Below are 25,296 nucleotides of genomic sequence, written 5' to 3' on the forward strand. Positions count from 1 at the left end.
CAGCATCTCCACGATCTGCGTGGGGCCCTTCTGCTTTTGCCTGCTCACCGCGTTGTTTGGCTACTAGCCAGCTGGCTTGTGGCCTTCTGAACGACGCCCGACGACATCACTGCTGCTGGTCTGGTTGCTCCAGACTGGCCCTTGCTTCCTTCTTCAAGAGAAGCACCCCGGACCCTCCTGGTCCACTCCAGACGCCATTTTAGGTCCACCGCGTGGGCTTGAATTTGCCAAGGCTTTGTTGCCCAACCCTGGGTCCAGCGACGCCGACAGCTTCATCCATCGTGGGACAGCTCGCTCCTCCATCCTGGTCGCCGACAACGCCTCCTGGTCTGTGAGATCTGCAGAGCACAGCGTCGCCCACTCACCTAGTCGAGGTGACTACCATCCGGTGCCCTCCTGGTGCCACCTGACTACTGGCTAGTAGTCTCGAACTTGGTCCCCTCTGCTTTCAGGTATCGTCCATCTTCAAGATCCAGGCTTGGATCACTTCGAACTCTCTTCACTGGTCGCCTGCCAGCATCTTCCTTCCAGGCTCCTGGTCCGTCTACGAGGATTCCCGACGTCTTTTGAGACATATGCAGCTGCAGCCCCTGGGCTAGGTAACTTCGGCATTTCGGTGCCCCAGCATAGCCTCACTATCCAAGGGTCAGAATCCACTTTCGTTTTCCTCCTACCAGGTCGGGTTCGCCCGAGAACACTAACTTTCTGAAAACTAGCTACCATAGACTTTGTCCCGCATCACGCGTGAGAGTGCACACTCTGCACCCGAGTCCCCTGGGTCTCCTAGAAGTAATCTGAAGATTCTATAGTCAAGATCTAGCGATTCCAAAGCCTATTAGTACTGTACTTACCTGCTAGTAATTTCGCATTCCACTTTCAGAGTATATGGTTTTCCGTGCCCCTCGGGCATTTGTATATACTGTGCTAACTTAAGTATTTTCGTAAGAGTTTTGTTTTGTGCTTAGTACCCTGTCCTCATAAAGAGTACAGGGCTGTTGTGATTCTTAATAAATATACTGTTTATTTTCATAACACTTGTGTGGTGTCCTTTCACTTGGTGTTCAAGGGGTATATGTGTGGTATAACAGCTGGCTTAACACGCCCTCTCGAGTCTTTAGCCTTAGACTGCTCGTATCCACGCTACTAGGATAGCTGGTCTATAAGGTTGACTTACAACCAATCATCAATAAGGGTTGCTGGACTGATACATAGTGTTCACTAGAATAGTGAGCACTGCATATCAGGCCACCTTCTCACACCTGGCTTCACAAACTGTTGTGTATGTTGTTAGGGGTAAAAAGCAACACATGATTTACATAAAAGTGCCAATTTTGCAACTTTTTTTAACTTATTTTTCTACACAGTACAACATCACAACATCCTTAGGGGGTCTTGCTGCTGATGCATTAGGAGCCCCTGCAGCAGAATGGACGCAGTTTAATTGGACTTAGTTCATTTTCCAGGGTGGCATTAATCATTTCAGACATAGGGCACAATGCTGTCTTGTACCAGCCTGTCCCTTGACAGCCTGCTGGGGAACGGTGTATCTTCTTAAGTCACAGGGCATGGCGAATCTTTAGCAACAGCCTTAGAACAGCCAAGACGCAGCACATTTTATATTCAAATAGTGTTACAAGAAGCTTGCCAGTCTCCCTGGAATATGCTATGGACAGACAAAGGAGTAATAAACAAGCATTTGGAATGCAATAGGTCTCGCATTTACCCGAGTTTTAGCCATTTGCATTGTAAATGATAATGCCTTTTATTTATGTTTTAAAAACTAAAACAAAAATAAAAGACATTTTTATTTGCAATGTCAATAGCTCAATGTAAATGCGAGACCTATAGCATTGCAAATGCTTGTTAACAGTGCCCTCCTCTCTTTCAGATCCATTTAATTAGTTATATTGTGCAACTCATTCCACCGTAGGGTGTCAGAACAGTATAAATCACACACATGAGGTAGAGAAACAAAAGCATAGATGTTTAAATCAGAATGTAGGAAATGTTACATAAGCCAGAGTACTAACAGATGTAGGAGCCATGTCATCTCTACTGGTAGACGTTAAACTGTGATGTTCAGGAGAAGCAGAAACTCAGAATTGAAAATGGAACACCGTCGTTTAGGTTCCCTTTAATAATGAGAATAGAATCCACCCTAATTAATCTTTTTGCAGCATTAATATGTACATATTTTTGTGCATGCTCTTCTTTGATCACATTTAATAATTCACTGTTTTATGTGAGGATTTTAATTTATAAACTGCGAGAAACAAAAAGAGGTCTCTTGGAAAAGCAGTCACCCACTGACCTCTTTACAGGATATGTACTTTGTTGGCTGTATGGTGCACATCTTTGCAACAGGCTTATTAGCCTCTGTGATATTTCATGAGTGGTCAAAACCGCAACTAGACAAAACTCCGATCTCTCTAAAGGAAAAAAAACAGCAATCCACCGGTCTTCTGGACATTTTTTTTTATGTAATTGATTATTTATTTATGTGGTTGCTTGGAAGTTGCATGAGGCAAACAGCATGGCAGTCTCGCATTTGATGTACAGCACCCGGGACTCCAGCCGTGCACCGGGGCTGTCACCCATAGGCAGGGACTGCCATAACCATAGAGGAATCTTTTCCGGGAACCCCTACGTAGGCACCTGGGATGACGTCATGGTGCGCGGTTCCGGTGTTCTGTCTTCAGTGTCCTGGAGGAAGGCCGGCCCCGCCCTGTGATGCCGTCAGTGGTCCTCCACTAGAATGTCACCCAACAAGCATTCTTTTTGATAAGTCCAGGTGAACCTAGTGTGAAATGGCAGAAATGGAAGAAGATTTTTGCGAATTATGCGAGAGTTTGTGGCACAAACCTGAGTGCAGAAAGGAAACTTTCTTTACTTTTACACTGTCTAGGAGGTGAAGGACAAGACGTACTAGAACACTTGCCGGAGCTCACAGCAGCAGAACAGAGAAACTTAAATGAGTACGAAATAGCCATAGAGCAATTAGACCGTCATTATCTTCCAAGATTGAGCACAATAATGGAGAGATACCATTTTGGCTTGAGAGGTCAGAAGAGAGATGAGTCTGTAGAAGACTACGTGTCCGCTCTAAGAAAATTGGCGTCTTCATGTCAATTTGGACAAACATTAGAAGAAAGGATAAGAGATCAGTTTGTCTTAAAATGTGCTCATGACAGCATTTGTAAAGAGTTATGGCTAAAGGATGAACCACCCTTAGAGGAAGTACTTGTGATAGCAAAGCAAGTCGAACACATGACCAAATGTGTAGATGAACTGAAAGGAGAAAAAGAGAAAATGGTGGAACCTGAGAAGAAAGCCGAATCCAAAGTAGAGGAAGTAGTTTGTCAGGTTCAGAAAGAGGGAAAAGAAGACAGTGGGAGGAATGACAATGTGACGAATAGATTTAATCCGAATTTTAATATGTCTAACAAATTTTCTTGTTTCAGGTGTGCCAATCCCGGACATTTAGCTAACTCACCAAATTGTCCTGCTTTGAAAGTTATTTGCAATGAGTGTGGGAGAAGAGGTAATTTTTCAAAAATGTTGTAGGACAAAAGGTAATAAAAGGGATAATACGTACAAGAAATGGGCACAACCACAAGTGAAAACGGTTACGTTTCAGGTTAGTGATGGAGTATTAGAACATCCCACACATTTAGTTAAAGTAGATGATGCCATGATTGAATTTAAATTTGATTCTTGTTCCCAGATCACTATGATTGATGAAGAGCTTCTGCACAAAACCTTTGGAAAAAATGTAAAGCTGTTCAAGAGTGACATCTTACCGCTAGGGTATGGCAGTAAACCCATTAAGATTTTAGGTTATTTTACTGCCACTATGGAATTAGGATGTAGAATCATTCCTGGAAAAATGTATGTTACCAATTTTGGGGATGCACTAATTAGTTGGAGAGACCAACGTGATCTTGGAGTCACACTTGATCCTAATGCCACACCTCAGGTGAGAATTCAGGAGGTAGAGGAAAATTTCCATCTGTGTTTAAAGACAAGTTAGGATGTTTAATTGGCTATAAGCATTGTATCAAGCTTAAGAAAAATGCTATCCCTATAGTAGCGAAGGTTAGAAGGATTCCACTAGCGGAACAGGTAAAGGTACAAGAAGAGATAGAAAAGTTAGTTTCAAATAACATTATAGAGCCTGTAGAAGCCACGGAATGGTTGGCTCCCATTGTGGTTGCGAAGAAGCCAACTGGTGAGATTCGTTTGTGCATTGACCTAAGAGCGTTAAACAAGGAGGTGGTGGTGGACAGATTTCCATTACCCAACATAGATGAAATTGTAGGCACATTAGAGGGTGCGAAATACTTCACTACCCTGGATCTGGCATCTGCCTACCACCAGGTAGAACTAGACACTTCTTGTCAGGACTTAACTGCATTTGTAACACCGATGGGTACCTTTAAGTTCAAAAGGATGCCATTTGGATTGATATCTGCTGCCTCAGTATTCCAGCGAATCATGACACACATACTTAAAGGTCTTTATGGGGTAAAATGTTACCAGGATGATCTTCTTGTATATGGGTCGGACTTGCAGGAACACAATGAGCGTGTGTGTGAAGTGTTGAGAAGACTGGCTGATTCTGGTTTGACTCTTAAGAAAGAGAAGTGTAAATTTGGCTTAGAAGAAGTAAATTACCTAGGGCACTGTATTAAGAGTCAAGGGGTTTTTCCAAAATCGGATTTGGTTGCTTCCATCAGTAATGTTGCAGAACCTATCAATAGAGAAGAGTTATTATCCTTTCTAGGGATGGTAGAACTTTATGGGAAGTTTATTGTACATTTTGCGGACAAGACAAAGAACATGAGGAGACTCACTGGGAAAAGTGTCACTTTTATCTGGTCAGATGAGTGTAAGAAGGAATTTGAGGGAATAAAAGAGGAATTGAAGAAAGCTCCGTCCTTGCAAGCATTTGTTCCTGGTTTACCTACGTTCATTTTCACTGATGCAAGTGAAAAGGGATTAGGAGCGGTGTTGGTACAAAATAAACATGACCATGAGTCTTTAATTGCATGTGCATCCAGATGTCTTCGTGGTCCTGAGTTAAACTACTCTGTAATCGAAAAGGAGTCATTAGCGATATATTGGGCACTAAAAAAGTTCAAGAATTTAGTTTGGGGGACTAAATTTATTGTCAAATCTGACCATAAGCCTTTAAAAGAAGTATTTTGTAAAAAAGGACTAGATTCTATTTCTTCTCGGATTAGAAGATGGATCATATCTTTACAGGAATTTGACTTTGAAGTTCAGTATTTACCTGGTGTGTCTAACAAGGCTGCTGATTGTTTTTCTAGATTGGTTAAAAGTGATGATACGGGGTGCGAAGATGACTATGTTGATGAAGATGATTATTTAAATGTTTGTGAGGTCACAGAGGGTATTGTAAGTAAAGAAGAGTGGAAAGAGGAATTGTCAAAGGATGAGGAGTTGGTTAAGGTAATGTCTCTATTAAAAGATAACAAGCGTCTGGACAAACCTTGGTCTCTTGTTTCTCATGAACTTTCAATTTCAGATGACATGCTAACTCGTGGATTGAGACTTATACCTCCTTTCGCTTTAAGAAAAAAACTGCTCTCTCATGCACACTCTGGTCATTTGGGGATAGTAAAAACCAAGGAGATGGTTCGTACTCAGTTTTGGTGGCCAGGAATGGACTTAGAAATAGAACGTTTGGTTAGGGAATGCGTGGAATGCTGTGCTAGTGATAAGATTCTAAAAGTCAGGCAAATGCCCATGGTATGTAGGGAGTTACCCAATCATCCCTGGGATGAATTGGCAATTGACATTTTAGGGCCTCTTACCGGAGTTTCTGACACCCCTTACCTGATAGTCTTAATTGACTTGTATTCACGGTGGATTGAGGTTCGCGCAGTCAGTGAAATTACTTCAAATTCCGTCATCAAGTTTTTATCTGACATATTCTTGAGAGAGAGTTTCCCAAATAGCTTACTATCAGATAACGGTCCTCAGTTCTGTTCTAGCTTCTTTGAGGACTATCTTAAAAAATGTGGTATAGTACACAAGAGAACATCGTTATATCACCCTGAGACAAATGGTGCAGTTGAGAGGGTCAACCTTACATTGAAAGAATGCATTCAGCTCGCAAGAGCTAGTGGCTTAAATTGGAAGGATGCACCTAGAGAAAGAATAGACGCTTATCGTTGCTCCCCTCACTCGACCACTGGAAAATCTCCCTTTGAACTATTTAGAGGTAGAGTTCCGAACACGATGTGGTGTCCAGGTTGGATGAATATGAAGAAGGGGTTTGTGGATAATCGTGTGGGTGCTTGGAGGGAGAGAGAAATAGAGACACAAACTTGCAGGAAAGCATATTTTGACAAAGTTAAATGTGTTAAATTTCATGAAGTAAAAGTAGGTGACCTTATAAGAATAAAGGCACCTGTAGGGAGAAGGCCTTGGTCCAAGTATACTAATGTTAGGCCTGTCATTAAAGTTTTTGGTAATGCCGTCAAAACACAAGATGGGAGGATTTGGAACAAAAGTCGAGTTGTAGTTGTTAAGTCAAAGAACTATACTCAGTCTGACTCTGATGTCAAATCTAATCTGTTTGGCATAAGCAACTTTTCTCGCTCTTGTCACAACTCTTCACCCAGTTCTCGCATGAGGAGTCAAAGGTTACGTAGTGCTCCAATGTACATGAAAGATTATGTGTAAACAATGTTCATTTGTTCTGCTTATTTATCAATTTCTTTTATCTCTCTCTTTTACTTAATCTTCTGTTCACTACGTTTTGGTAAAGAAGGGAGATGTGTTATGTTGTGCTTTCTTACCTGTTTTCTCCCCTCTACATTCTGGCCCCATTTGCTTAGAATAGGAATGTCTCCATGTTCTTAGAATAGGAATGTACGTGTGATTCCAGGTCAGTTACGACCTGAAGCTGTTGGTGGATGAGGCGAATAAACTGGACTCTTGATCTACACTTTGTTTCCTTCTCACTTCATTTTGGGAAACACTACACCCGCCCCTATGTAGCCGTCACGGGGACGGGGCTGGACTCCATGAGGATGCGGAAAGAAGACTCCCTATTGGCCAGCAGCACGAGCCACGAGGGTCCAACGATGAAAACAACAACAACCCCCGAGCACCACAGGGTGGCTCTGGTGGGCCTGGATTGGCATGTGTGGGACAAAGGGGCCACATATAGCACCGCGCCGACCCCAGGCCCCAGTCACAGAGCGCCGCACTGGTGGAGCGGTCTCTGGCGGCATGGCTTGCGAAACGGGGACCGCGTTCCCCAGGGGCAGAACCAGGCAGCGCACCGGCCCCATAGCCCGGCATAGCTGCGGCAGGCCCTGGGGAAGAATCGGCCTGACTGGGGGCAGCGAGCCCCAGTAAACGAAGCACAGCCCAGAGCACCGCACGGCTGGAGCGGGCTCTGGGGCTGAATCTCGATGCCCAGGACAACGGGGACCACCACTGCTCTTTCAGCGACTCGACCCTCAACCCCAGGCTCTCGGGTGAGTACAGCAAGCAGTGGCTTTATTTGTAAAATTGCTTAGTTTATTCGAATGCTTTGTTACGCCTTACAAAAACACACCCACCCTGGATAATGGTTTCTAGGAGCTATAAACGCCTTATGGGTATAGCCTAGTGTGCCACCCAAAACGGCCAGACATATGTTACAGTATTAGGCGCATTAAATACAACTCAAACCTGCTTTAAATACCTATAAAAAGACATTCTAAATATAAAACAAGCCCCCACTCCCATTAATTTACATGAAACAGCTGGTGTGCAGCATTAGATTGAGCACTGCCATACTGATCCATGCTTTTCAACCTGCGGTACTGGGTGGCCCATCTCTCCGGGAAACCTCAATTACGTAGTTCAAAACTGGCTTGTGAACGTGGCTGTGTGCATGAGCCCTTATGGTGGCGTTTGTAAACCTGTTACTGCATGCTAATTATGCACTTGCCTCACTTTGTGTAAGGTTGGACTCTTAATAGGTGTTAGTGATTTGGGGGTTTCATTTCAAAGCCTTGGGCTGTTTCCCAGGTGCGGTCACTTTACACTTTGACATCTGCTAATCATGATTGTCCCCTCTCGTGGGAAGTTTGAAGTAATATCTGTCCTTGAACCTCATTTCACATACATGGGTTGTTTCCCAGAGTGGTCTCTTTGTACTAAGCGTTACGCAAACAAATGGTGGACGGAATGCCGAAAGAATTGCATATTTAACCCCAGTCAAGAGGTCTGGGTTAAATTCATCTTTCTTTTGCTCATCATGACACCCCAGTTTAGACCCAGCCATATGCAAATCAGGCACGAACCTGTTCCTCATGGGACCAGTCCATCCCGAACTGCCAAATTACGTCCTCCCTGGACCGGAAACCGCATCCTGTTTTTCGGGGTATTATATATCATCAGCCAGGCTAATCCAGTTGCACAGTGAGCAAGAGACCTCCGTCTGGGCAACCTATTGCACTTAGGGTGAAAAGTGTTACACAAACAAATGATGGACAGAATGCTGAAAGAATCATACATTCACCACCATCAAGAGTGCCACCATGCCACCCTATTTGAGAACCAGCCATATGCAAATCAGGCTTGACCCTGTTCCTCCTACATTTGCTTTCCAGGCTCTTTAAAAGAAGAGTGTGTGTGCGCGGAGGCATGCACTGTGCAGAGGGATTTTTCGAGCACAGACTGGAGCACCTGTACCTGCAGTGACCTCTTCAGACACCGGGTAAGAGACAAGCAATTTTGGGGAATCCAAACCAGTGCCCCTGCTGAAGGTACTAACCCAGGTCAGTACCTGGGGCAATGGACTGGCCTGACTAAGCAAGTAAGAAAAAGAGGTATCTTGGAAAAGCAGACAGCCACTGACCTCTTTACAGGATATGTACTTTGTGGGCTGTATGATGCACAATCTTTGCAACAGGCTTATTAGCCTCTGTGATATTTCAAGAGTGGTAAAAACCGCAACTAGACAAAACTCCGATCTCCCTAAAGGAAAAAGAACAGTAATCCACCGGTCTTCTGGACATTTTTAAAAAAAATTTAGTTGATTATTTATTTATGTGGTTGCTTGGAAGTTGCATGAGACAAACAGCATGGCAGTCTCGCATTTGATGTACAGCACCCGGGACTCCTGCCGTGCACCGGGGCTGTCACCCATATGCTGCCATAACCATAGGGGAATCCCTTCCGGGAACCCCTACGTATGCACATAGGATGGCGTCATGGTGCGCGGTTCCGGTGTTCTGTCTTTAGTGTCCTGGAGGAAGGTCGGCCCCGCCCTGTGATGCCGTCAGTGGTCTTCCACTAGTCTGGTGGCCGGACCCGCCCCTATGTAGCCGTCACAGGGACGGGGCTGGACTTCATGACAGACTGAAGCACCTGTACCTGCAGTGACCTCTTCAGACACCAGGTAAGGGGCATGCAATTTTGGGGAATCCAAACCAGCGCCCCTGCTGCAGGTACTAACGCAGATCAGTACCTGGGGCAATGGACTGGCCTGACTAAGTTAACAAACAAAATGGGGTCAAACCTGACTCATATCTTGTGATTTATTTACCATCTCTTCTGATTGTTCTTGATAAACCTTTTATTTCAAAATAGAGAAAGCGTTTTAGTTGTGCTGTTCTTAGGAGATTCAAGTAGCAAATCTACAAAACAAATAATACTTTGATTATTCGCATGCCTAAACTAACGCAGATTTAGTAATTTCACAAACTGAAAATATTTTAATGTGACAATGAAAATTATTAAGTTCTATCAAGGCACATTTCTCTCGTATTCAAGGATTTAAAGGTGTGGAAATATGCAATTGAATGCACTTTTTCCCCTTGTTTTTCTCTCCACCAAGACAATATTTTTCCATGCTGATATACCTTTACAAACAGGAAGGTCCTATAGGGACTCTGTCGAACCCCAATTAAAAAAACACTAACGCGTCTTAAGTGGGATCCACGGGTGCTGCCAAGCATGTAAGAAAAAAAAATTTAAGTGTTTGTTCCGCCGCAGGGGGTCAAGTATATAGGGCTAAAATTGTAGGTTCATTTGCTTATGAATTTCTCTAATTTTTTACTGATCCTAAGCCCTTTCTATAACTAATTTATCTATTTTAGTTGAATAGGATTTGATGATTATAACATAGGTTCATTTGCCTAATTATCTCATTGAATAACCACATACTCTGGTACGTTTTAAATGTTTATCACATTAATCATAAGAGCAGAACAAATTACAGTGTTAACTTCATCTTTCAGAGGAAGTATGATAGGTCTATCAAATTTAAAATACGTTTTCACAATAACTAGCATGAAGCGTTTTAGCACTCTAATTCTCTGTGGCTTCTGATGAGGAATATCACAGTTGTCACATAGTAGTCGTGTGTTTTTGATGTATGTTCACTGTGTTTTGCCTTTCACCCAACCCCCACAGGTTAGGATACTCCTTAGTGTCCGTATACCGTTGTGGGGTTTCTGGTCCTGAAGAATGCTTAGCTAAAAAGGCATCGATAAGCAGAAACATGTTGACCAATTTTCACTTCATTTATTAAATCGGACTATACTAGTAAACCTATCCATCCAGATCACGTCCGTCTCACTTGTTTTAAACGATCACTGATTTTCCACCATTAAAATTACTTTGGGATAAAACCAGTTATCTTTTAATCTACACTACCCTAACCCTAACACCATCCCCACAAAAAAAAACGCTTCGCTGTAATTCAGGCTCTGTAGCACACCAGGGGGACATTCGGTCCCTCTGCTGAGAACCCATTGATGAGGCATGTCACCAACTAGGTTGGTGAGTGAGGGATCTTTTAAATAAAGAGGTTTCTCCTCGTTCTGCCCTTGAAATTCCCTCTTTTTCTGCTATTTTGTTGTTATGAAGGAACAATAACTAGTGAAAACAAGCATTTACATTGCAACGGTTTCGCCTTTGGAAAAGTTAGACCTATTGGCATTGTAAATGACAACATTTTTATTTATGTGTTGGTTTTGAAAACAGATAAATAAATGACATTGTCATTTACAATGCCAATAGCTTAATCTCTTGCAAATGCGAGACCTATTGTACCCTACGGACGAGCTCAGCAGACAGCAATTACTACCACACACCCACACCCAGAGCCACACACACACAAGCCAGCCACACACACCCATAGCGGCCCTTATTGCTTGAAGTACATCAAGACCCTTGTTGCTGGTATACAGCATGCTTCAATTTTACGCTGGTAATAATACAAGCACACATTAAATTGCTCAAAATCACACAGTGCTGGTCAAATGCTGAATCTGGGATTAGAAACCAAAAGGTTTTTTTAATTAATAGCTGCACCAAAGACTGGCAGAATGACCCTAGTGGCATCTGCAGTCAGGTGCAGTATGCCCATACAGAAATTGGCTTCCCAGCTGGAGTGATAGATAGCTTGTGGCTTTACAGTTGTGCATTGAGAACCACGTGGCTCAAATACGATGCTGAACATCATCAGACTCTCTAAGTCACCAGTTCCTTTACAGGGAAGTCAACATAGAATTTGGCACCTCTTCACTCCCTTTTACTTGTTAAGTTGGAGCATTCTTAAAACAAACAGTCGAAGAAAGTAGGTCTTTGAAAAGCGTTACTTCTATTTCCCTTGAACCCACTGCAACTGGCTGCTGAGATTGCTTTCAGTGCGAGGAAAAGAACTGCGTCCCCAGTCCAAAGCAAAAACTGAATGAAAGATAATTGCAAACCTAAGGCTTAGGAACCCTTGGATGCTTTCCTGCCTCAACCCGTTGTTTAACTCACACGGAAAGGCATTGCATTAAATGTAAAGGCGACGGAGACTTCAATAACGAGAGGCACTATATAATGTTATTACACACCTCTGTCAGGGCGATGCTGTGCACTGCTCAGAGGAAAGTCCAACATACCCGCGGCACACATGATGCGATATCACGAGGCCTCTGAGGGGTACAACACACACAACTCAGAGCGGTGTGGTATGAGTCACCCAAGCGTAACACATCACCTACACACTCAGCTTTAAGGAGTCCCAGCGTGTACCTCTCTCTCTTTACCCCCCAAACACACACAACCCTCAGAGCAGCACTGTGTTCACTACACTGATGGGAGCGATGACAGAACTCACCCAGCACCAAAGGATCACACTGCACACAATACCTCCACACCCACCCACACCCCTCGGGACGATATGATGTCGCATGGCTTGGAGGAGGGGGGGGGGGCAGATCATAACTCTCCTCCACACACAACGATGCAAGGGAATATCATATACTACCCCCCCCCACACACACAAACTCATGTGGGCTCAGTTTAAGTAACTTACTCAGGGCAGAGTATATCCGCCAATCCGAGATAGTCGCGACATACACCCACTGAAAGTGTGCCACTAGAACACCCGCCACACATCACAGGGACATAACTACACACTCCACCAGCATAATGCAGGAACAAGTGTACATTATGCAGCACTTTCTCTGGCAGTGTCATATCCATCCATTTCAACTAGAAGCAGCAGATTTTTAAATCTCCAAATTAGGCATATTATGTGGCAAATGCAGCAACCTTTAAGTATGTTGTAAACGCAGCAACCACAGAATCGCATAAACCTGGCGTCCATTGTTTTAGCAACAATTCATTCATGAAAGGCAAATAAAACCGAAATATTCCAATTCTAAACAGTGCCCATTGTTAACTGCACTTTGAAGATGATCACTTCTTCGGTTTAACTACCCGAAAGAAAGCAAAATAAATATGCAAATAATGGGTAAAGTGTAATATTGTCCTGGGCTAACTTCTGTATTTACAAACTGCTCGACCTTTGACCTTGTGGTTTAAGATGTCACCATTAGCCCTGGGTGGCAACAGTGGACAAGATCACACGGTTACCCTTTATCTGGTCTCTCCCCTGCGCCGACTTCCTTAAGGAGAGACCTTGCATGCAGGTGTCAAAGGTCAACGTCTCTTCCCCCCCTGCGGTGATTGTGCTCGAAGCTTCAAACGGGGCCGATTTGTGACTTCCTCCGATTTTGCAACGCTGCCTTCACCCCCGCTCTCCCGCCCCCTGGCAAACCTGTTAATTAACCTTTACACATACAAATATCACCCCTGGCCAACCAAGTGCCTCTTTGTGCTCAGTAATTCATCGCCCAGCCCCCTCCATTGGAATTGCCCCCTCCCTGCTCAGGCACATTTAAATAGTTATTGTCTGTGTAGCTCGCGCCCATGAATGACCTCCCACCCCCTCAAAATGTTTCCATCAGGCTTGAGCTCTTCAGAGTCGGTGCACGTGCACCACCCCAAAGAACTGCAGTCCGAAATCACATCCGAGTACACAATGAAAGTGAGATTAAGCACAGATAACGCTGCCACCGGCCTCTTGGCGCTTGAATAATGCGCGTCCGCTGGTGATCTCAGAAGGATGAAAGCCGAAAGCCGAGGTCGGTTCTGAGGGAGTCGACCCAACAGCACATCTGCAGCAGGCGCTCTAGCCCACTGAGCTTTAACCGAGCTATCTCCAAGCTCTTCTGGACTCCTGTGAGACCATGGGCCTGGCTTCGAGAAGCCAGGGGCCCAGGGCTACCATCCAGGACTTCAAGGCGCGTTGCGCTGTATGAAACTGGGGGGTGGTGGTTCCTGCACAGATCCACCATGATAAGCTGGGGCAGTGTGCAGGCCCTGCGCGGATCAGGACAGACAGGGGCAGTGTGCGGGCCCTGTGCGGATCCAGGTCATGCAGAGATAGTCTGCATCCATGGATACTAGGACAGTGGTGCACACCACAGTGTAAAACAGGACAGAGTTCCCGAACGTTCTAGTGGCTCTTCCCTCCTACATTAGACAATAGACCCCACCTGCTCGCCAACCACTCTCCCCGTTTGTCTTTCGTTGTCTTTCCCAATCACTTCGTTTGCACCTTTGCCTCTTCACCCATCCGCACCCTCATTCCATCTCCCCTCCCCCTCCCCCCAGGGCACTGCCCTTTCCTGTCGGGACGAACGCCAGGCGTCGCACGAGCCCCTTCAATGCCTGGAGACAGTTTTCTGTCGCATTTTTTGCCGCCATCAATGCGCACTACGAAGTAACCGCTAGGGGGCGGAACCGGCCCTTCCAATGAAGCGATCGCGGGGAAGTGGTTTGGCATTGAAAAGTTTCTTTCCGAGAGGTTGTGTTTAATAACGATTCGAGCGAATTTCGTTTTGTATGGCTGAACATTTCTGCTTTACTGCTGTGTGTAGTATTTTGTGGAAAACGACTTAAACAAACGAACACATTTTTTTTGTACTCTGCACGCCCCACCCCTTCCTCCTTAACAAACAACAAGATAGAAGCAGTTTACGTGGTGAATGGGGTTCAAAGTGGGGAGATTTGCACATCAAAAGAAAGTCGAGGCTTGTGTGAAACCAAACAATATTATGTACCTCAGAGGATACAAAGCGAGGCAAACGGAGAGTGAAAGTGGAGGGGGGGCGGGAACGGGAACACGGGGAGGGGGGCTGAACGGACACACGAACAGCGTGGGAGGGGGGGGCGGGAAGGCAAGAATTAAAACAAGCATTTGCAATGCAATAGGTCTCGCATTAGGAAAGTTTGAGCTTTTGGTATTGTAAATGACAATTTTTTTATTTATGTGATGGTTTTGAAAATAGCGAAATTAATAGCTTTGTCATTTACAATGCCAATTCTTTTAACTTTTGCAAATGTGACACCTATAGCATTTGTAATGCAATATGTGTTGTATTTACGTGACTTAGATGTATTGATATTACAAATAACAATTGTTCTTAATTTTTTTAAATAATTAATACGTAAATAAAAGTTGCTGTAATTTATAATGGCAATAGCTTAAACTTTTGTAAATAATTTTTGTGAAGGTTATGTTCAGTGTATTTTATTGTGACGAAAATCCAAGAACAAAAGTGAAATATTAACATCTTTTTGTGACATTTGTAATAAAGCTTGAAACATTGAGAGAACATATTTGAACCAGTTGTTGAATGGTTGAGACGAGTGATGCTGTGGCGTTCAGTGATGCTGTAGCGTTCAGTGATGCTGTGTTATTCAGTGATGTTGTGGTGCTCCTGAGTGATGCTGTGGTGGTGCTGAGTGATGCTGTGGTGATGCGATAGAGTGTAATTATGTGGGGTGTAACTATGTGGCACTGAGTGGTATTTGGAGTGTATGTTGCATTGAGTGCAGTGTAATTATGTGGCGTGCAATTATGTGGCACTGAGTGGTATCTGGAGTGTTTGTTGTGTTGAGCGCAGTGTAAATCTGTAGAGTGTAATTATGTGTCACTGAGTGGTGTTTGGAGTGTATGTTGTGTTGAGTGCAGTGTAATTATGTAGCATATAATTATGTGGCACTGAGTGGTATTTGTAGTGTATGTTGCTTTGAGTGTAGTGTAAATATGTAGCATATAATAATGTGGCACTGTGGTATTTGTAGTGTATGTTGCATTGAGTGTAGTGTAAATATGTAGCATAATTATGTGGCACTGAGTGTTATTGTTTGGAGTGTAATTATGTGGCGTGTAATTATGTGGCACTGAGTGGTATTGTTTGGAGTGTAATTGTGTGGCGTGTAATTATGTGGCACTAAGTGGTATTTGGAGTGTATGTTGCCTTGAGTGCAGTGTAATTATGTGGCGTGAATTATGTGGTCTGATGTCATAATCTACCTTTTGCTCCTTAATTTGGAGTTTTCATTAAAAAAATGGTGTGCTTGAATGTCAAACAGTTCATAAGTTACATGACTGCTAACATACAGTGGTTGGCGTGTTGAACAGGTTAATTATTCAAGTTTGCTGTTTCTGATGATAAACTGGAACAAATGAAGTGACTTTTTTGTCCGGATCTTATTAATAAGACAAATGCGGAGATTTGTGATGTTTGATTGAAGTTCACACCGCTGGCAGTTATCAACTGGAATCTTAGTGAATTTGTAGTATGAGAATTTGCACCCAATTACCAAGCCTTAGCAATTTTTACAGTATTCCTCAATACAGGGTTATCAGTTTGAAAAATAAGTAACTAATAGCACAAGTTTACAGTTACAAATCAGCCCACTTTGTCATGCCCAGGGAGACAGAAATTTTAGTCGGTTCAACCTGTGGGAGCTTCTAAGCTAATCGCTGCATATCGCATAAGCCCAAACCACGTCACTTTCCGATAAGAGAAAGTAATATCTTGGGGCAACCAACAAACATACTAATAACAAGTCACAGTGTTTTTTACTTTTTTTTCTAAGACGAACACCTGAGGCCACCAACGACAATCTGATCTGCTTCATAAAATGTTAACAAATCGCCATTGTTTATTGCCCAAACAAATAAATGAAACAACAATGGTACAACAATAACTGGACTAGTGCAGCCAGCTCCTCCGTTTTAGAAGTACTGGTGGCTGAAGTTCAATGGGATGACCGTCCCATCATTGTAGTGGACACATTGGTGTTAGCCTACATTTAGCATGACCAAGCTTCTTATAACTAAAAGGGAAAGTGCGGTCCAGCCTTCCCGTAAAGGCTCGGTGTAAGAAAAACAATGCAGCAATGGAGTGCGATTAAGGATGAAACTGCACCAAAGTGTAATAAAAACACAGGCAAGGCAGGTGAGCTAATTTTCTTTGTATAAAAAACCGAGCAGGCTGCATTAAAGAGTTCCCTTGGGTCTTAGCCACTTCTCATACTAGTGACCACACATTAACACTGGCAGCATCTGAAAGCAAAAACATGGGGCCTCATTTATGGGGCCTTGCGTCAGTTTTGCGCTTCCGATGCGTCACTTTTTGTGATGCAACAGCAGCGTAAAACATGCCTCCTGTTGCGCACTATTTACAAAGTGACGCATCTAAGCAGATGCGTCACTTTGTAAACCCCTGAGCTACATTATACCTGCATCAGGTATAATGTATGCAAGGGGGCGTATTGACGCAAGGAAGGGTCGTAGAAGTGACGCAGTGAAATCTATGAGATTTCACTGCGTCACTTCTAGGACATGGGGCTTACCCTATGTGAAAGGACGCATTGCTGGAGTTGCGTCACTTTTGTGACACACTTCAGCAATGCGTCACTTTTGCGCTTACAGATACGTCAGAAATACTGACGTATCTGTAACTCCTTGCGACATGATGCGTCATACATTAAATATGACGCTTCAGGTATGTTACAAGGAAGGCGCAGTGAAAAGTGACGCATCGCTGTTTTCACACAGCGATGCGTCATTTCTCATAAATGAGGCCCCATGGTCCAGCCTTTTAGAGGAGGCTCTGCGTAACAAGAGAAGTGCATTGTTGTTGGACAACCTCAAATTAAACGAGCTGTTGTGGGACGGGTAAGGGGCTGGGGGGATAAGTGACACAGTGGTCTCGGGTAGAGAGGGGTGGAAAATAAATAAAAATGTCTTCTAGTTTTTGCAATGCTTATTGAGAAGAAGTGGAGTTAAAAGTATTATTTTTTCTAATATTACAACTAAGACCAGTACCCTTTCTAATATGGTGGAAAAACGTATTTTTAGTCTTCCATGGCCTTTGGGGGGCGGGGGCTCATTGTTAAATCTCCTTGCATGTACGTATAAGTGAAATGCAGAAGCGCAAATAGGTATGCTCACAATTGCAAAATCCCTTCGAAATTGGGAGAACATGGTTTTGTGCTTATATATTGCCTCATTTTTTTGCATTTTCATAAAGCACAAACTCTGACCCAAATGTATTGGAGTGCTTTATGTGAGCACTAGTTACATTGCACAAGTGCACATTTAATAGACACATTGTAGTATACTTCCATATTCACACAATAACGTACAAAGGCTAAGACCAGGGCCACTGGAATGATACGGCACAGCTAATTAAATCATGTGGCAGGAGAAGGCAAAATTACATCAACTCACCACAACTGAAACAGACTAGGTATGGGGATCTGTTGATAAACACAAGACCTCAAACACACTTACAGTCACATATCACAGCCTAAGCAAAAACATGAACACACACACCAACAGAGGTTACCACAGATACCTGAAAACAAACACTTTCGAACAGCGACAATTATACATATACGCATACACAAAAAGTTAGACAGGGATACATACTTAAGAGCACAAACTTGACCTAAACAAGTTTGAGCTATTGGCATTGTAAATGACTATGCCTTTTATTTATGTTTTTTTTTTAACATAAAAAAAAAAGCATTGTCATTTACAATGCCAACAGTTTAAACTTGCGCAAATGAGAGACCTATTGCATTGCAAATGCTTGTTTTAAACTGCAACGTTATTTAAAACTTTTGTGGTTCTTGTTTTTTTTCTCTCATTTCACTGCACAGTATTTGAATGAAACTCCCAGTCACAAGCCAAGAAAGCTGTCAGCAGGCACCTGCTGTAGGATTGTGGTGTCCAGCTCAGCTGTGGAAGGCCAGAGCGCCCCCCTCCCCCCCCCCACACACACACACACACACCAAAGACTTGTTCATGTTACTGCTAATAGACTATCTCCCTCCTAGGCTCGCTGCACCCGCCTGGGGTCCGTGGCGGGCGGGATGTCACCACATGATGTGCATCCTCAGGCCCCCAATTGTCATTCTGCAGATAATTAATGGGGCTAATACATGGCTTGCTCAGACCCCTCTCACCTGCAGCTGGTGCAGTCTACTGGGTAGAAGAACCAGCCCAGGTATGTGGGGGCTTCATCCACAGAGGGGAAAAAGGGCTCATACCTCTCCTCTGCCACCGGCCCCTTTGGCACCGACCCCGCCCTCAAGATTCACAGGTAATTAAACGTGGAGGTGCGTGGGGGCGCCTGGGCTGGAAGGGCGATGGAAACCCTCATTCACAAGCACATCCTAGAACTGAGATGAGGAAACAAAACAGAGGCGCATCCTTCACCGCCTTCCAACGGTGCCAGCTGTTCACTTCCGGTGGAGGGGGTGGGTGAGCCGTGTGTCACCACGGGTAGCTGGAGAATTTCATAGTGGAAAATGAACATTAGTCTTGGAGGCTGCACGCACTGTGTGCGCTGAAGTGATGCTCTTTTCATGCCCTCAGCGACCCCACCAAAGGACGCATGTTAAGGCATAACCTTGGAATTATGCGGCAGTCGAGGCTCACGCTATGCGGTAGTGTGGAGTAAATTACGAGGCAAGAAAAGTCAAATCATGCGGCATAATGCTGCACAATTTGTAATAGTATTACTTCATTATTTCATCATTTTCAAACTTGGTTACTACGTGATTAAACAGTGTCTTGCCAAGTATAGCATAGGTCACCTCTTGCAGTGCGAAGTAGCACGCCAACGGTGAGCTGACCTATGGGAGCGGTGTCGCAGCGGCCAGGGCGGCTGACCCCGGAGCGGCAGCCCTGTTCTGCTGATCTTTTCAAGCTGCTTTTTTTAAAGCAATTCAACAGCGCCAGATAAGACGGGCCCAGCAATTAAGTATCCGGCAATTTGCTTCTGCAGTTAACCCCTTCCCTGAGCTTATCCTGCAAGTGTCTAAAATGCATCGAATGCATGGATACCTGGTAGTTTTTTTAAATAATTATACACAATTAAATAATTTTTAGGAATGAATACAATTAGCAGTGTAGACATTTTAGTTGGTACGGGAACATTTGCAATAGAACACATAGGGGGTGGCGATGGAAGTGCTCCAACACCCAAGTGAGAAGAATTTGCCCCAGGCGGGTATTAATCTGTCACGTCCGTTGTGCTGTCTGGGGGCGAGAGGAGAAAGACGGGCAGGGAGGTTTTCAGCAGTGGCTGGAGGGGGGCTTGAATCGCTCCAACACTCGGGGGGATCTGGTCTTTCATTGCGCTGCCTGGGGCGAAAGCGGAAAGGAGTTAGCCGGACGGGGTGGGGGGAGGGAGGGGGGGGGGGATGTCCCGTTAAATAGTTTTCCAAGATGTGGCATGCTCCTGGGAGTGGAGTCCTCTATTTGCCAGCCAGCGCAAGTTCACCCCTTCGCATTTCGTCCTCCCGAGAACCTCTGCTCGTCAGTGTGCAATGTTCGGACCCATGGGGGCCGTCCTGGAGACACGTGGAGCCGCCTCAAGGATCTTGACCTTGTCTTCATCTCTACGTAGGGTAGTGACGTGCCCCCACCCCCCCGAGAGTTCAGTTGTTCTGTAAGTGTATCTTAGCTTGTTGTACCAGGGGCATTATTGAGAGGTTCGTTATCTGAGGGGCTCATGTCCGCATTGACAGCGCTGCTGCAAGCACTAACGAAGACTTTTAGCATGGGGGGGCGGGGAAGGGGAGCAGCCATATGGTGTTTGAGTGAGCAGCCTTTGATGTGCGAGCGAGTGGGAGGGAACAGCAGGGGGCGCAGAAGCAGATTGCCTTCTAGGCAGGAGGCAGGCAGAAGGCTCGGGCAAGCTCGTGCACGAGAGCACATGCACTCGTGAAAAACCTCTTTTTTGGGCTCATGGTGAAACTCTTGGTTTCACTGCTATAGACTCGTCCTATTCCATTCCTGCGGAATGGAAATAGGCTGAGACCTAAAAACCACTCACCTGGACTTCTTCCGCCGGCCGTGGTCGGCATGAAATGACGAATCCAAACGAATAAAAAAAAAACGAAAATCCGCCCACCGCCCAATGACGATGCAAAAAGGGTGGAGAGGGGAAAAAATGCAGGAACGCCCACGAATCTGGTCCATTAATGACGGACAGATCTCTGTTCCAATGGCTAGCCTCCATTTATGGAGCTAGCCAATGGAACAGAGGGCGTATTCAAGTCCACCATACTGAAAACTAAAGATTTCTCCTGGGGGCGGAGCTAAAGCTCCGTGCCGCAGGTGAAACCTAAAAAGGGGGAAATCCCTTGGTGGACACCACTAGAAATCAATCGTGCACTAGATTGATCTCACTTCCATTAGCCCATATGTTAGCAGGGGTCTCTAGCGCTATACACTACACAAACAATAGATTCTATAAATCACGATTTTTATTTTTTTCTGTTAAAAACACATATCATCAATACTACAAATCTTAAAAAACACCAAAATACAATTTAATTAAAAAAACATATACAGTATCATCACTATCATATTTAACATGAATATATTGCAGGCAAATAAAATTGTTGGACGACAAAATCGTTTTCACACTACATCCTAAAAAAACAAACAAAGATAGGAGAGACAGACATAGACACTCAGATTTGTCATAGAAAATAGGCACATCAAGAAGACCCAATATTCGAACAGTACTAATCCTGGACCCGCTTAATTGATCTTGTCTGCAGGATAGACTGTGTGCCTTTATTGTGCAAGTGTGGGAGTCGATGCATTTCGATGGCTTTTAATAATACTCTGCCATCCTTTTCAAGACAGAAAAATTGGTCTCTCCTACTTATAGGGCACTGGTTGGTTGCCACTTAAAAGATTACCTGTAGATAAACATATTTTACATGAGTATTTTGCATAAATATCGCATTCATGTTGTCTTTTATCTTTAACATTATAATTATTTATCTAACCCTCTCAATGTTATCTAGGGGATTCTTGGTGCATCTCTTTGCATATCAATACTTTGTTGCCCCAAGAGCGTATTATTCCAAGAAAAGCAATACCAGTTTTCCAATATTCACATATATAGTCATGTTTTTCCAATTCTAATATCTGGGCTTCTGAGACATGCTCAAACTACCCTGTATGCTCATTCTGAAGATTAAGCATATAACAATTTCTGTCAAAATCACCTCCCCCCTCATGTGTTGCCCAGTGGATACTTAAATCTAGATCACAGTGACTGTTTATACAGGCATTGTGTAGCTTAATTTATTTACCTTATCGCATATTATTTTGCTGCATATCTTTTATTCATCCTGTTTTTATTTCTATGACCATTATGACTATACGTTGGTTCTGTAACGCAAATAAAATCTATTATTACTATTTTGGATTATTTCTCATGGCCATTCTGGTTATGCTACATCTAGGGCTTTATTAGATAATTACCTTACTCTCCTCTGATTCGTCAGGAATTACTTATGTTCGACAGACACTTCTTTCTCCGATATCCTTTCGTATTATCTGGAGGGAGGTATAAGGTTTGGACTTTATCTAGACCCTAAATGAACATCACTTGCTAGTTCATTTTAGCGTTATGGTCTCACTCATATACCTACTTAAAAACAGTCCCGTTGGGTTCTTTTCTTCTTAAAATACGCAGGGAGCTGCACTGAAGATTCAACCTTACTTCTAGTTGTGGAGATATTACTCAGTTTCTCTCTTCTAAAAAATGATGAAGAGTATGGAACTCTGGTCATTACAGGCATTTATGTATCTATTACCAGGCTGGAACAATAACTAGTACCTCAGGAAAGAGAGGATAGAGAGAGAAAGCACAATGACACAATACACAGATTTATATTTACCTAGGATGGTGCGAAAATCAGACCCCTCTGGCCAAGTGTACATGGGCCCCTCAGAAAGTTCAGATGACAGGTACTTCAGGATAGGACAGGACAGATGACCTCTTCTGGATTCAACGCCTGTGTCACCCCTCTCTGATACTAACTTCCTCCTCGATTCTTCCGCGGTCTTCTTCTAATTCTATTTTCCTTCTTCGTTTAAAGTTCTCAAGTTACTCAAGAATCACATTTGTCCATTTGGGGCCTTTGAATGTATTATTCAGTATTTTTATTTTTTGTCTCCTTCGCCTGGGGTTCTCGTTTACCTGTCCTGACTGACTAGTGACTTCATTCACTTGGTCAGGTTCTGCATTTATTGTCTTTAAATGATATCTGAATCTTTTGACATATCTAGGCCAATTATCACCTTTTCTAACTCTTTTGGCCTGCACTGCACCTTCACTTTCCTCCTCAATCTTGAGGGTTCTTTTAGTGGCACAATTTGATTTTCTTCATCTTCTGAATTCCTCCCTAACTGACCTAGTTCCGGGCTTCTTATTGTGACATCATATGCCTGAACGCGTTCTGCTTCTCCTATCTGGTCCTGTTCAGGTTTTACTCTAGTTTGCTCTTCTTCTTCCGGAACTTGTTCTTCTTTTCCTAACTGGTCCTGCTCAGGTCTTATCGCACTTGACTGCTTTACAGCCTGAACATGTTCTTCTAAACCTATCTGTCCCTCTTCAGAACGGTGACTATTTTGGTTCACCTCTATCTGAGTGTATTTTTCTTTCCGTATCTGTTCCTGCTCAAAGTCTCCAACAATCTCAAATTCAATTTCCTGAGCTTGTTCTTCTATACCTGTCTGGCCCTCTCTAGTTTCTTGCTGTTCTAAATTTGTTCTACTATTAGTTTTTATATTTACATCATGTATGTCAACCACTGGTATCCAATCCTCCTGACTAGTGCTTGGTTGTTCATGTCCAGCTACTTCAGAGTCTGTTATTGTAGACTCTTCAGCTGCACAACCCTTTGCACCCTCAACTGCTGATGTCGGTTGAGGATTTTCCACATCAGGAGCTCATACTCCCTTGGTATGATTAGCATGTATCCAGTTAGGCAAACCTGCACATTTTACTGCTGTTGTAATCGGTATGACCTGTTTCGGAGTACTTCACCTGGGTGCTAGATACGTCTTTCGGGTGTGATTCTACACCACCACCCAGTCTCCAGGATTTATATCATGTGCTTGATCCGGCTGCCCGGCAACTGCATTTTCTCCAACCTGGTGAGAGACAGAATGTACTAAGTCAGCCAATCTTTTACAATAGTCTAACACCAGATTATCAGTTATACTTAACAGTCTGTGATTGCTAGAGTGAGGTCGATTTTTGCTTCACCTCCCTTTTACAGATTAGCTCAAATATTTTTGTCACCTAAGTGTTCATGCTAGTCCTTTGAGAGCAACTGTTTATGTTGCATCTCCAGAAACCAGTGATCCGAGGGCAGAGGCCATGCAGATGGCACACAAGGTGGGGGAGCCCAGTCGTGTGCACCAGCAGGGCAGTGAAGTGACAAGCACCAATACCCACAAAAAAGTAACAAGGGCACTGAATAACACAGGATATTCTCTTTGTATCAGGCAGGAATAACAAGGTTAAAATGCCGTAATTCCAAAATGTAGAATTAGTGCTACAGCAGTCTTCAATAGGACTTGCAATGGATGCCGCTTCTGCCTCCCGTACCCTGGAGGCGGCACATGTGTCACGCAGCAGCGGTAAATGTCCTCCTGTAGATAGTGAAGCACGGTACGGTCATAAAGCAGTGGGAAGCACACTCGTTGACCTGTAATGGCACTGCTCCACAATTAGGGGAAGGCGCTTTCCATTAGCTGTGTTTTCTGATGATGTGTCGCACCGGCCCCGTCCAACAACAAAACTCCTTTAGATCCAAACAGAGTCTTCCACTCTCACTGGCCACACGTACACGTTCACAATACAACAGCTGGGAATGCACTTTTCGGTAAAAAAAACACATCCTTTCCTCCTAATTTATCAAATAAACAACTCACTGAAGAACAGAGGCCAGCTTTATCATTGAATGTATTGTGAACTGTATGATTGAGGTATGGGTATGTGGGATGAGTCTTGGGAACATGTGAAGGATTGAATGTGTGGAACAGGAGTTGGTGTCACGTACTAGGGATCCGCCATACGTAAACTTACGCCCAATTGCATCCCTCCTTTATGCCGACGATGCTGTCCTCATGGCCCGCAGCCAAGTAGTTCTACAAAGGGCACTCTCTTTTTATTTTATTTTTATCGATAAGCTTGGCCTGAAATTGAACACCAAGAAAAGCTTTGTGATGTCATGTAGGACAACGAAAAACAAGACTAGAAGATTTCAGGTGGGGGGGAGCGACGTGGAAACTATCCACTTATTTAGTTACCGGGAGTGCTTTTTGATAGGTCATGCTCCTGGGCACCGGCTGTTAGGGCTAGGTATTTACTTTATATGAAGTCTATAGCAGTTCTTTTTAACTTTTCTATGAATTGGGGAAAAGGCCTTTAGAAATCTTGCTAAAGATATATCGCGCAAAATGCGTGAGTATAGCTGTCTACGGGGCGGGAATCTGGGGATTCCAAGATTGCACTTTAATTCAGCGTACGGAAAACGCTTTTTTGAGGTCCCTCTTAAGTGTTCCAACCAGTGCACCAGTTTCTAATTGTCACTCTGAGCTGGTAGTCACATATATTTCTGACCTTATTAAGGCCCAGCGAGTTCTGTTATGGCACAGAATTTGTACCACAGAGAGTGCCGGCCTTAAAAGGGATATATAGCGAGGGATGCAATGAAATTAGATAACGCCTGTAAAATTTGATGGCTGAAATATGTTGAGAATTTTATGCAGGACATTGGGCATCCTGAATATTTTAC

General features: G+C 43.8%; 1 protein-coding gene across 2 annotated transcripts in view; it reads left to right on the forward strand.

Moving 5' to 3' along the window:
- The first annotated feature begins 7,275 nt into the window (after positions 1-7,275).
- The window catches only part of LOC147726097 (uncharacterized), a 42,256-nt gene continuing 24,235 nt past the window's right edge, over positions 7,276-25,296 (forward strand). Inside the window, exons 1-2 of one of the 2 annotated variants that reach the window (XM_086960203.1) lie at positions 7,276-7,514; positions 8,637-8,743. The gene's annotated coding sequence lies outside the window, so the exon portion shown is untranslated. The remainder of the gene's footprint in view (positions 7,515-8,636; positions 8,744-25,296) is intronic. The other variant, XM_086960204.1, reaches the window with a different exon arrangement.

The sequence above is a fragment of the Lissotriton vulgaris genome, chromosome 3_1 (assembly GCF_964263255.1).
Source record: "Lissotriton vulgaris chromosome 3_1, aLisVul1.2, whole genome shotgun sequence".
NCBI lineage: Eukaryota > Metazoa > Chordata > Amphibia > Caudata > Salamandridae > Lissotriton > Lissotriton vulgaris.